Source organism: Lithobates pipiens, unplaced genomic scaffold, assembly GCF_037356315.1.
Source record: "Lithobates pipiens isolate NorthernLeopardFrog02 unplaced genomic scaffold, aLitPip1_a1.2 Scaffold_22, whole genome shotgun sequence".
In the NCBI taxonomy this organism is placed as follows: Eukaryota; Metazoa; Chordata; class Amphibia; order Anura; family Ranidae; genus Lithobates; species Lithobates pipiens.
Window position 1 is genome coordinate 99,043,923 of NW_027507784.1, and position 14,483 is coordinate 99,058,405.

Below are 14,483 nucleotides of genomic sequence, written 5' to 3' on the forward strand. Positions count from 1 at the left end.
GCTTGGGGTGTCTACTTTCTAAAATGGGGTCATTTGTGGGGGTTTTGTGCCATCTTGGCATTTTATGGCCTTCAAAACTGTAATAGGTAGTGAGAAGTGAACTCAAAAATTTACGCCCTTAGAAAGCCTGAAGGCGGTGCTTGGTTTTCGGGGCCCCGTACGCGGCTAGGCTCCCAAAAAGTCCCACATATGTGGTATCCCCGTACTCAGGAGAAGCAGCAGAATTTATTTTGGGGTGTCATTTCACATATGCCCATGGCATGCATGAGCAATATATCATTTAGTGACAACTTTGTTAAAAAAAAAAAAAAAAAAAAAAAGTTTGTAAATTTCCCGCAACTTGTGGCAAAATATAAAATATTCCATGGACTCAACATGCCTCTCAGCAAATAGCTTGGGGTGTCTACTTTCTAAAATGGGGTCATTTGTGGGGGTTTTGTGCCATCTTGGCATTTTATGGCCTTCAAAACTGTAATAGGTAGTGAGAAGTGAACTCAAAAATTTACGCCCTTAGAAAGCCTGAAGGCGGTGCTTGGTTTTCGGGGCCCCGTACGCGGCTAGGCTCCCAAAAAGTCCCACATATGTGGTATCCCCGTACTCAGGAGAAGCAGCAGAATTTATTTTGGGGTGTCATTTCACATACGCCCATAGCATGTGTGAGCAATATATCATTTAGTGACAACTTTGTGTAAAAAAAAAAAAAATTTTTTTTTTTGTCATTATTCAATCGCTTGAGGCAAAAAAATAAAATATTCAATGGGCTCAACATGCCTCTTATCAATTTCCTTAGGGGGTCTACTTTCCAAAATGGGGTCATTTGGGGGGGTTTTGTACTGCCCTGCCATTTTAGCACCTCAAGAAATGAGATAGGCAGTCGTAAACTAAAAGCTGCGTAAATTCCAGAAAACGTACCTTAGTTTGTAGATGTGACAACTTTTGCGCAAACCAATAAATATACAATTATTGACTTTTTTTTTACCAAAGACATGTGGCTGAATACATTTTGGCCTAAATGTATGACTAAAATTGAGTTTATTGGATTTTTCTAATAACAAAAAGTAGAAAATATCATTTTTTTTCAAAATTTGCGGTCTTTTTACGTTTATATCGCAAAAAATAAAAATCGCAGAGGCAATCAAATACCATCAAAAGAAAGCTCTATTTGTGGGAAGAAAAGGACGCAAATTTTGTTTGGGTACAACATTGCATGACCGCGCAATTACCAGTTAAAGCAGCGCAGTGCCAAAGTGTAAAAAGACCTCTGGTCATTTACCAGCAAAATGGTCCGGTCTGAAAGTGGTTAAAATGAAAGTACTATTCATACCCTTGTTTCAATACTTTTTTTTTTACGGAGTGGTTAACTTTTTGTGACAGGTATCCCCCCCACAATAATCACCTAAGTGAAAATCACGTCAACTTGGCCTGTTTTCCCCTTCTAACTCCTCTCACATGCACAGGGGGGAGCCAGCTGGAAAAACTTCAGCCAGCCCCCATATCTAAGATGGCAGCACCTGAGAGCCAAAGCCCAGTAAACAAATGGCTCTGAGGAAAACAGCCAAGGGCACCACTGGATGTAACTCTCTACTGTTTTTAAAAAGAATGAGACTTTTAATAACTAAAGTTCCTCTTTAGTCATCTTGCAAGACAACACCATAATAAATAGGCTTACCTTAGAAAGGGACCACTGCCTGTAACACCTTACAGCTTAAGGGTAGATCTTTGCATATACACCGATTAGCCAAAACTTTATGAGAATTGACAGGTTCAAGCTAAACTTTACCCATAAAAGTTTGATAGCATTAATGTTCTTTAAGAAACAATTACAGGTTAATATTTATGCTACCAAAATTAGTTTGTGCTGTAAATTGCCTCCAGCATTGCTCCTATTTCTTCTTGCTGGAGGCCACCATTTTGTTGACGCCCTGAGCAGTCACTTCCTTATTGAAACCTTTTACAGTCTGCTTTGCCTCAAATACAATGTCGCTTTCTTCAATTAAAATATGTATATTTCTAGCCTTGATTGTATGTATTGGTTTAGACAGTGCAGAAGGCTGACAGAAGCTTTACAGTGCTGAATGTACACAGTCTGCCTATGGAGAAAAGGGAAAATATCAGGGAGATACAATAAGACTCTATCCTTGTAAGTGTAACACGTTTGTGTCTCCCTGGTCCCTGGGAGCAGAGTTTCTCAACTCACCTGCTTTTCATTTCTCCATCTTAATCTGTGTTCCCTCCACAGTCTTTGTCATTCCTGTTGCTTTCTTTCCCCTTCAGCAACAGTAAATTGTGTACAGAACAGGGGGAGACAGTGTATTACTAGGTTTTAAACAGTGTGTGCACTTCTTTTTAATGTTATACCTGCAAAAGTGATCTATCAGGACTTAAAGTGCTAATAAAGTCTTAAAAAAAAAAAAAACACCAACCTCCCTTCAAGTTAATGACATACTCTAATTTCAACTCACTGCATACTAGCACATTATGACAGACTTACCTGTAAAAGGATTTCTCCAGCAGGGCGTTGTTACTGCTGCCAAGGCTTCAATTTTCACCTGGTCTTCCTTCCAGGTTTCAGCTCTGGAGGTTTATATGGCTAAGCCATGATGATGTCACTCCTGTGCATGTGAAATGCAGGTCACGATTGTGGCACAGTGGTCTGGACATTCAGAGTGCCCTGACATGACATCACTAGCTACAAAACTTGTGAATATCTTCTAAACAATGCACACTTATGAGATAATAGGGTTGCATAGTCGCGGACCAATCAGGGTGCCCATTCTAATCTGTGTCCACAGCCAAATGAACCTACAATGGGCACGTGAAATCAAAACTTAATGGAGCCGGCACTTCTGGAGAAAAATTATTGATAATGTTTATTCCAAAATTACCATGTACAAAACAGTGAGGGCTAACACGTTTCAGCGGGAGCCTTGTTCACAGCACAACACACAATATCAAACTACATACATACATATATATATATATATATATATATATATATATATATATATATATATATATATATATCTATATATATATATATATATATCTATATATATATATAATTGAAAGATGGTACAATCCACTTCCTCTAATTAGATGACTTCATCAATCAAGGTGTAATGGGAAACACCATTGCTGGGGTACACCACCCTGTTAAGAGTCAAGCACATAATGAGAGAAGGAATTATAAAAATATACTGGGTAAGCAAGCTGGAATCACATACAATAAAAGTAAATGCATTTAAATGTATAAATGAATCTAAACACAAACATGTCAAAACATGTAAACAATCATCTAAGGAAACGATCATATCTAAAGTTCATATCAGATGGAGTCCTGGTATGGAGGTTTAATATCCACCATACTTCGTGTTCTAGTAGTTTGCAGTGTACATGTCCTCCATGTGGCAAACTCCTAACCCTTTCAAGGCCAAAAATTAAATAAAAGATGACACGTTACTCACATGATGGTGTTTGAAATGTTTTGACACATTCAATAAGTCCTTGTCTGTGGAATATGAGGCACCATGGTAGTGCTCACTTATCCTAGTCCTAAGGGGCCTTACAGTGCAGCCTGCATATTGTAAATGGCACAAAACACATTCCACAGCGTAGACCACATTTCTTGTTCCACAAATAATGTAGTCATTAATCCTAAAGTTTCTACCTGTGAAGCAAGAGACCACTATATTCATTTTTTTAGAGTGTTTTCTACAAAAACTACAAGTGCCTACATAACAAGGATAAGAGCAATACAATGGGCATGTGAGCATCAGAACTTGTTCAAGGAGCAATGGAAGAAGGTGGCCTGATCTGATAAAATCCTGTTTTCCTTTATATGATGTGGATGGCCAGGTGCATGTGCATCGCTTAACTGGAGAAGGGATGGCACCAGGATGCTGTATGGAAAGAAAGCAAACTAGCAGAGTCAGTGTGATGCTTTGGGCAATGTTCTGCTGGGAAAAATTGGGTCCTGACATTTATGTGGATGTTACTATGACATGTACCACCTACCTAAACACTGTTGTTGACCAAATACATCCGCTCAAGGAAGGCATATTCCCTGATGATAGTGGCCTTTTTTCAGGAGGATATAATGCGCCCTGTGTCACTGCAAAAATGGTTCAAGAATAGTCTGAGGAACACAACAGGTTAAATCTCAATCCAATTGAGCATATATGGGATGTTCTGGATAAAACTAGCCTGATCCATGGAGGCCACACCTCACAATTTACACAATGTACAAGGCTTAAAAATGTACTATTACTGGCTTAGTGCTAGATACCACAGCATACCTTAAGAAGTCTAGTGGCGTCAATTCCTCTACAGATCAAAACTGTCTTGGTGGCAAAAGGAGGGCCTACTCATTATTAGGTGGGTGGTCATAAAGTTATAGCTGATCGGTGCACTATAGCACTATCCTATAATGCCCTACAAAGGTGTATGGATTTGACGAGATAGCAGCTTCACTTGCTTGATTAAACTGATTCCTTCAAAGTTCCTTCTACATGTAAGTTGGGGCTTGAATAATTGGTTTATCTCACCTACTTATTGGGGTACGCATCTTTTAATATCAAGGGTATGGTATTCCTATTCTTTTATTTTAATCAGCTTTGCAGAAGGTAGCATTGATGAAACCTAGGCATATACATTGTATGTTGGATCTGTTGTTTTTTTGTTTTAATACAGTCAGACAGAACTGTAAGGAATAGTTATTTTACCTACAGAGCTTGCAGATCACCCACTGAGTATTTGTCATTTAGAATACATTTTCTGTCCAATAGATAGAGAGGTGCTTTAAATATAGGTTCAGATGGGATAGGGGTGCAACATCTTATTTCCCCTAAAGAGAGACACAGTTTGGAGAACTCTCTTCCTAATGCTTACCCTGACTACTAAGATATGGTGACCCATGCACATGATCAAATAAATTGAGTGAAACAATGCCAAAGCAAGAGACCAAGACCACAGGGAAGGGTCTATGTTATATGGAAAAAATTGGACTGTATTTACACCAAAAAGAGCATACACCAATAGCCCCTTGAACACCTATTTAAGTTAGTTCTGCTATAATCACAGACAGGCAACATATATTCTGCATGTGAGAAACCTATACACAGCTTTTGTTTGTTGTAGGCTGTAGGAGAGTAGAACAGCACAAATCACTCACTAAAATAGCGGGTGAGTAAGTGAGAATGGGGATCTTAATAGGAGAAAGACATGCAATCACCAACTGCTCCTCAATGAGTATGGAGTCCCCTCAAAGACAATAAAGGAGGGAGCCAGATCAGTATATATCAAACATAAAACACAATTTATTCTGGAGACTCTTACATGTAAAAACAATGTATACTGCACACATGGCTGGTGGAGTATGCTGGGCTGGGAAGCAATGGTCTCGATGGACTGGATAGTAACCACAGGCACACGTCAGGACCTGCTGTGGAGATGGCCAATCTTGTCAAAGATGGGCAAACGCAACATAAACAGCCTCAGAGAAGATGATCATCGCTTAGATAGCACCAGGGACAGTAATAACTCTATGCATCGAAAAAAGGGATTTGAACTATAGCCCTCAACCTACGCACTCTGGATCAACCTGAGAAAATAGTGTATAATATAATTAATTTAAATGTGGAGCAGCCCGTACCAAATAGCCTAAATCATAAAGGAATCATAAAGGAAAAAATATTAATTATACCGCTCTCTTTAGTGAAGGTCAAAGACCACAAAACATATAAAGTAAACATACACAACATACAGTGCCTTGCGAAAGTATTTGGCCCCCTTGAACTTTTCAACCTTTTTCCACATTTCAGGATTCAAACATAAAGATATAAAATTTTTATTTTTTGTGAAGAATCACCAACAAGTGGGACACAATTGTGAAGTGGAACGAAATCTATTGGATTTTTGAAACTTTTTCAACTAATAAAAAAATGAAAAGTGGGGCGTGCAAAATTATTCGGCCCCCTTGCGTTAATACTTTGTAGAGCCACCTTTTGCTGCGATTACAGCTGCAAGTCGCTTGGGGTATGTCTCTATCAGTTTTGCACATCGAGAGACTGAAATTCTTGCTCATTCTTCCTTGCAAAACAGCTCGAGCTCAGTGAGGTTGGATGGAGAGCGTTTGTGAACAGCAGTTTTCAGCTCTTTCCACAGATTCTCGATTGGATTCAGGTCTGGACTTTGACTTGGCCATTCTAACACCTGGATACGTTTATTTGTGAACCATTCCTTTGTAGATTTTGCTGTATGTTTGGGATCATTGTCTTGTTGGAAGATAAATCTCCGTCCCAGTTTCAGGTCTTTTGCAGACTCCAACAGGTTTTCATCCAGAATGGTCCTGTATTTGGCTGCATCCATCTTCCCCTCAATTTTAACCATCTTCCCTGTCCCTGCTGAAGAAAATCAGGCCCAAACCATGATGCTGCCACCACCATGTTTGACAGTGGGGAGGGTGTGTTGAGGGTGATGAGCTGTGTTGCTTTTACACCAAACATATCGTTTTGCATTGTGGGCAAAAAGTTCGATTTTGGTTTCATCTGACCAGAGCACCTTCTTCCACATGTTTGGTGTGTCTCCCAGGTGGCTTGTGGCAAACTTTAGACGAGAATTTTTATGGATATCTTTGAGAAATGGCTTTCTTCTTGCCACTCTTCCATAAAGGCCAGATTTGTGCAGTGTACGACTGATTGTTGTCCTATGGACAGACTCTCCCACCTCAGCTGTAGTTCTCTGCAGTTCATCCAGAGTGATCATGGGCCTCTTGGTTGCATCTCTGATCAGTCTTCTCCTTGTCTGAGCTGAAAGTTTAGAGGGACGGCCATGTCTTGGTAGATTTGCAGTGGTCTGATACTCCTTCCATTTCAAAATGATCGCTTGCACAGTGCTCCTTGGGATGTTTAAAGCTTGGGAAATCTTTTGGTATCCAAATCCGGCTTTAAACTTCTCCACAACAGTATTATGGACCTGCCTGGTGTGTTCCTTGGTCTTCATGATGCTCTCTGCGCTTTAAACAGAACCCTGAGACTATCACAGAGCAGGTGCATTTATACAGAGACTTGATTACACACAGGTGGATTCTATTTATCACCATCAGTCATTTAGGACAACATTGGATCATTCAGAGATCCTCGCTGAACTTCTGGAGTGAGTTTGCTGCACTGAAAGTAAAGGGGCCGAATAATTTTGCACGCACCACTTTTCAGTTTTTTATTTGCCAAAAAAGTTTAAATTATCCAATAGATTTCGTTCCACTTCACAATTGTGTCCCACTTGCTGGTGATTCTTCACAAAAAAATTAAATTTTATATGTTTATGTTTGAAGCCTGAAATGTGGCAAAAGGTTGAAAAGTTTAAGGGGGCCGAATACTTTCGCAAAGGCACTGTATATAATGCAATGAAAATAATATCTTTGTGTAATGTCCATACACCACCACCAGATGTCTCCAATGTAGTGAAAGTGATATCTTCTTAAATCATCTGCACAATTGAATGTGATAGCGAACAACCAAAATGTGCCTTCCTCCACCAGCCCCTAGGCAAACAACAAGTGATAATTAGTCATGACAATTAGTCATAATAAGCATATGGAGCACAAGTGATCCTTCAAGGGAAGGGAAACAGCCCACAGAGATGCACACCCACCGGGCAAGGATAAGATATGTCACATATATCAAGAAGAAAAAAGGCTTCCCATAGTGCAGTTTAATTATTTATTTCCATCTCACTCTATAGAATAACACTTACAATGCTGCCGATCATTAAGAGCCCATAAAAGCAAGAAGTGACGCCGATTGCGTTCCACCTGCGTTCCATAGGATGGCGGAAGTGATGTCACCTCAGCCATCCTTTGAAACGCAGGTGGAATGTGATCAGCATCGCTGTTTGTTTTTATGGGCTAATTGATTGGCAACATTGTAAGTGTTATTCTATAGTGTGCGATGAAAATAAATGATCAAACTGCATTATGAGAAGCCTTTTTCTCTTCCGTCAGTTCCGCCTGACTTTGCAACATAGGTGGAATGCAATTGGCATCCCTGCTTGTTTTTATGGGCTCTTATTGATCAGCAACATTGTAATGCCGCGACACACGGATTTTCGGACAACAAAAGTTAAATGTGTGCTTGTTGGCTGAAAGTCCGACTGTGTGTATGCTCCATTGAACATTTGTTGTCGGACTTTGCCAACAAATTTTGGCTAGCAGGTTCTCAAATTTTACGCCAACAAAACTTTGTTGTCGGAATTTCCGATTGTGTGTACACAAGTCCGACGCACAAAAGTTCACGCATGCTCAGAATCAAGCAGAAGGAGCCGCACTGGTTATTGAACTTCCTTTTTCTCGTCTTGTACATCACCATGTTCCCACACTCATAATTGTTGGCCAACATTTGTGTGACTGTGTGTATGCAAGACAAGTTGGAGACAACATACTTCAAACAAAATTACACGGTTTTGTTATCGGAAAGTCTGATAGTGTGTACGGGTCATTAGTGTTATTCTATAGCGTGCGATGCAAATAAATAATCAAACTGCACTATGAGGTGCCTTTTTTCTTCTTCTTGATATATGTGGCATATCTTATCCTTGCCTGATGGGTGTGCAAGGAGCCGCACTGGCTATTGAACTTTCTTTTTCTCATCTTGTACGTCACCACGTTCCCACACTCGTAATTGTTGGCCAACATTTGTGGGACCGTGTGTATGCAAGACAAGTTGGAGACAACACACTTCAAACAAAATTACACGGTTTTGTTGTCGGAAAGTCCAATAGTGTATATTGGGCATTAATGTTATTCTATAGTGAGCGATAGAAATAAATGATCAAACTGTACTATGAGGTGCCTTTTTTCTTCTTCTTGATATATGTGGCATATCTTATCCTTGTCCCGTGGGTGTGCATCTCTGTGGGTTGTTTCCTTTTTCTTGGAGGATCACTTCTGCTCCATATGTTCATTATGACTACCTGTGATAGGTGTCATATACATTTGGTAAGTAGGATGTTTGCCTAGGGGCGGCTGGAAGAAGGAACATTTTGTTTTTTCGTCAATAACCTGGTAATGCCTAAGCTAAGGATGTACCATTGCGACATCAAAAACAAACAAAAAAAGTACATCCTTACCTTAGGAGTTACCAGGTAGCATATACTTCCTCCTTGGAAATTCATTCCATCCAGTCATTGAAAGCTTAAGAATAGGGATGAGCTGAACACCCCCCCCCCCCCGGTTCGGTTCCCAGCAGAACCTGCGAACTGACTGAAAATTTGCGCAAACTTTAGAATCCTCTTTAAGTCTATAGGTGTCAGGACGTTCCGATTGTCTGGCTGTCCCCGGAAGTCTTACCTGTGAAGTTTCTTGCAAAAGAGACAACCGGCGCACGCGGGTGCGCGCTAACGCGGATGGTGAGCGCACGCGGGTGCGTGGAGGGGTTGGTGTGTGCGTGCGGGCGTGCGCGGATGTGCGTGAACGCGCGCGCAGCATGACAGTTCTTGGCGCCAAAGGGGTTATTTAAGGGACCTGTCACTTTGCCTCCTTGCTGTCCGGTCTACAGCGTTCCTGAGAGACCCCCTGTTTCTGTTTTAAATTCCTACCTGATTCCTGTTACCCGGCTTGCCTCTGACGACCCCATGCTTGCTGCCTGCCTCCGACCCCGGCTTGTCTGACTATTCTCCTGCCTGCTGTTTCGGTGCCATACCTGCCTGCCTGTGTTTGACCCGGCCTGTCTACGACTACGCCTTGCCTGCTGCCTTGCTGTTGTTCCTGCCGTACAGCATCCTACCCAATCCGCTTGAAAGTCCACTGAGTGTCCTGAACTACAAGACACCTTCCTCCTTGATCCGGTGTGAGTGTTCCTGCTGCTCCTGTTCCTTGCTGACCTCAGTTCCAGCCTACATGTGGTACCTCTCTGCTCCTTAGAGTCCGGATCAGCCCTTGCATCAGTGACCTGCTAGGCGCTTGTGCCCCTTCTGTGCTCCTGAACATCTGTCCGCTCTACCAGGAGTTCTTGAGCCAGAGGAATACAAGTAGCCGCTCCCAGCATCCGTGGGCTCAGCCACCAGGTACGTGTAAGGGTTGCCACCTGTCCGGTTTTGACCCGGACAGTACGGGTTTAGGAGGCTGTGCCCGGGTTTCCCTCTGCCTCACACCCGGACACCATTTCCAGCTGACAGGGGTACCATGGGGCCTCCTTTTACGAGCCCCAGCACACGGGGGACCTAGACAGCAGGGGTATCGGAGCGGCAGGCGGGGGGAGCCATTACAGAGCAATCAAAACATATGGGAGAGAGCGGGTGACAGACAGCTGCTGGTGCATTTAATAAAAGAAATGCTTAAAAACAAACAATCCACTCACTCTCCATGTCAGGGCTGTATATGTCAGTCTGTGAAGTTGGATGTCCCATTCTCCCCTCCGATCCACGCTGCTCTTATCACTGAATCGCTGGAGGAAGCCAAGGATACGGAGCTGCGGGGAGACTGCAGTGAGCTGTCAGCCTGGGATGCTGTGACCAATCAGAGCATTCCAGAGGCTTAACCACGCCTCCATCATCAGAGGCTGACAGTTCACATGAGTTTCCCGTGGCTCTCTGTTTCCTCCAGCGATTCAGTTTTAAGAGCAGCGTGGATCGGAGGGGAGGATGGGACATCCAACGTCACAGACTGACATATACAGCTCTGACATGGAGAGTGAGTGGATTGCTTTTAAGCATTTATTTTATTAAAAACTTCTGCACCAGCAGCTGCCTGTCGCCTCTCTCTCCCTTATGTTTTGACCCTTCTGTAATTGCACCCCCTTCTCTGTAATTGCCCCCCCTTCTCTGTAATTGCCCCCTCTCTGTAATTTCCCCTCTCCTCTGTATTTGCACCCCCTTCCTCCCTTTGTGATTGTCCCTTCCTTCTCTACAATTGCACCCCTCCTCTGTATTTGCACCCCTCCTCTGTATTTGCACGTGCCCCTCCTGTCACACCGCACCCCCTCCTGTCACGCCGCACCCCCTCCTGTCACACCGCACCCAATCCTGTCACGCCGCACCCCCTCCTGTCACACCGCACCCCCTCCTGTCACACCGCACCACCTCCTGTCACACCGCACCCCCTCCTGTCACACCGCACCCCCTCCTATCACACTCTGCACCCCCTCCTGTCACACACTGCACCCTCTCCTGTTACACACTGCACCACCTCCTGTCACACACTTCACCACCTCCTGTCACACCGCATCCCCTCCTGTCACACCGCATCCTCTCCTGTCACACCGCATCCCCTCCTGTCACACCGCACCACCTCCTGTCACACCGCACCCCCTCCTGTCACACCGCACCACCTCCTGTCACTCTGCACCCCCTCCTGTCACTCTGCACCCCCTCCTGTCACACCACACCCCCTCCTGTCACACTCTGCACCCCCTCCTGTCACACCACACCCCCTCCTGTCACACTCTGCACCCCCTCTTGTCAAACTTCACCCCCTCCTGTCACACTCTGCACCCCCTCTTGTCACACCACATTCCCTCCTGTCACTCTTCACCCCCTCCTGTCACTCTGCACCCCCTCCTGTCACACCACACCCCCTCCTGTCACACTCTGCACCCCCTCCTGTCACACCACACCCCCTCCTGTCACACTCTGCACCCCCTCCTGTCACACCGCATCCCCTCCTGTCAATCTGCACCCCCTCTTGTCACACTGCACCCCCTCCTTTCACACACTGCACTCCCTCCTTTCACACACTGCACCCCCTCCTGTCACACTCTGCCCCCTCCTGTCACACTCTGCCCCCCCTCCTGTCACACCGCACCCCCTCCTGTCACACCCTGCACCCCCTCCTGTCACACCCTGTACCCCCTCCTGTCACACCGCACCCCCTCCTGTCACACTCTGCACCCCATCTTGTCACACCACATTCCCTCCTGTCACTCTGCACCCCCTCCTGTCACTCTGCACCCCCTCCTGTCACACTCTGCACCCCCTCCTGTCATACTCTGCACCCCCTCCTGTCACACACTGCACCCCCTCCTGTCACACACTGCACCCTCCCCTGTCACACTCTGCACCCTCCCCTGTCACACTCTGCACCCTCCTGTCACACTCTGCACCCCTTCCTCCCTCCTGTCACACCCTGCCCCCTCCTGAAACTCTGCACCCCCTCCTGTCACACTGCACCCCCTCCTGTCACACTGCATCCCCTCCTGAAACTCTGCACCCCCTCCTGTCACACCGCACCCCCTCCTGTGACACTGCACCCCCTCCTGTCACACTGCATCCCCTCCTGTCACACTCTACATCCACCACTTTGCATCCCCCTCCTGTCGCACTCTGCATCCCCCTCCTGTCACACTCTGCATCCCCCTCCTGTCACACTCTGCATCCCCTCCTGTCACACTCTGCATCCCCCTCCTGTCACACTCTGCATCCCCCTCCTGTCACACTCTGCATCCCCCTCCTGTCACACTGTGCGCCCCTCCTGTCACACTGTGCCCCCCTCCTGTCACTATGTGCCCCCCTGTCACACTCTGCTACCCTCCTATCACTCTTCCCCCTACTTTCACACCGGGGTACTGATGTAAAGAAGACTACTAATGTAAATTGAGATTTGAAAGAGGGTCTCTTGATTTAAGGAGGGCTCCTAATGTAAAGGGGCCCTTGATATGTGGAGTTAATGATATAACGGGCCCCTGCTGTTGTGAGGGGGGACTCTGATGTGAAGGGGGGACTCTGATCTCATAGGGGGACCATTGATGCTCAGTACAGTGCTCCTAATGTAAAGGTTGACTCCTGGTGTAAAGGGGGACTCCAGACTCCCGAAACCTGATGAAGGGGGACTCCTGATCTAAAGGGGACTTTAATGTGAAAGGGGGATTCCTGAACTGATGGAAGTCTTTAGGGGGCACTGATATAAAGGGACTCTCATATAATGGGGGTCTTTAATCTAATAGGGCACTGATATAAGGGCACTCTGTTCTAATGGGGGGTCTCTAAGGAGAGGTAAAAATTAGCTGTGCGCTGTTAAAGTGTTCGGGTTTAGCTTGAAGAAAAGGTGACAACCCTAGGTATGTGACAGTACCGGACAGCCATGTCCAAGCCCACACAGGGAGCCTCTCCGACGGATGAACTTTGCCGCCATCTTGCCGGACTTACTCAAGCTGTGAAAAGCCTGCAAGAAGGTTACAATCGACTGGAGGGGCAAGTTCAGGCCCTGTCGGCACCTTCGCCTTCTTCATCAGGAACAGCCTCCGCTCCCTCCCTGGTGATGCTGCCATCCGAGCCAAGGGTCCCCACACCCGAGAGGTTTTCAGGGGACCGAAGCAAATTCAGGACTTTTTGAAATGCCTGTAAACTGTTCTTTGTTCTGCAACCCCGGACTTTCTCTCTTGAATCTACTAAAGTGGGGTTCGTCATCTCATTGCTGCTGGGAGAACCACAGTCCTGGGCCCACCGTCTTCTGGAGCAAAAGCACGCCTCCCTTAATAATCTGGACTCTTTCTTTCAAGCCATGTCCCAGCTTTATGAGGACCCACAACTGACAGCCACTGCAGAGGCGGCTTTGCACTCCTTACAGCAGGGCAGACCAGTGGAGTACTATGTATCTGAATTTAGACGTTGGAGTTCCAATACCAACTGGAACAACGCCGCCCTGCGCTACCAATTTCGCATGGGTCTTTCCGAATCCCTGAAGGATGAACTGGCCCGAGTGGGCATTCCAGAGACTTTAGATGCCCTCATTAACCTATCCATCCAGATTGATAGGAGGCTAAGGGAGTGAAGATCAGAACGCTCTGCCGGTCCTTCCCGTCCAGTTTGGATGCTTCCCCGAGTTACCAGCTATCCTCAGTCAGCTTCCCCTGCTCCTGTGACTTCAACCCCAGACTCTTCTGAGCCCATGCAACTAGGCCTCCTGCGTCCTTCTCTTACATCAGAAGAACGACAACGCAGGAAAACTAACAACCTGGGCCTTTACTGTGGGGAACCTGGGCACTACGTGAGGACCTGCCCCGCCAAGCTCCGTAAGTGCTTCGCCACTACCTCTGTTCCTGTCTCCACTTTGTCTGACAATGCTTCTCACCTGGCTGTTTCCGCTCTTTTACAGCTTCCAGGAGGGAATATCCAGGTCACCGCAATTATTGACTCTGGAGCCTGCAGCGGTTTTATGGACTTGACTTTTGCCACCAAACACCATATTCCTTTGCAGCCCAGAGCGAAAGGACTTTCAGTTCACTTGGCCGTTCTTAAATCTGGGCCAGTCACGCAGGAGACACGACCCCTGCTAACCACCATCTCCAAGAACCATCAGGAGCTGTTATGCCTGGACATTATTGACTCCCCTTAATTCCCCATCATCCTTGGCATGCTCTGGCTGAAGGCCCATAACCCACAGATTGACTGGTGCACCGGAAAGATCAGCTTCTCCTCCCCCTATTGTAACCAACACTGCCTGTTAAAGACTGCCGATGACTCCCTGTCTTTATTATGCCTGGAAGCTGACAAAG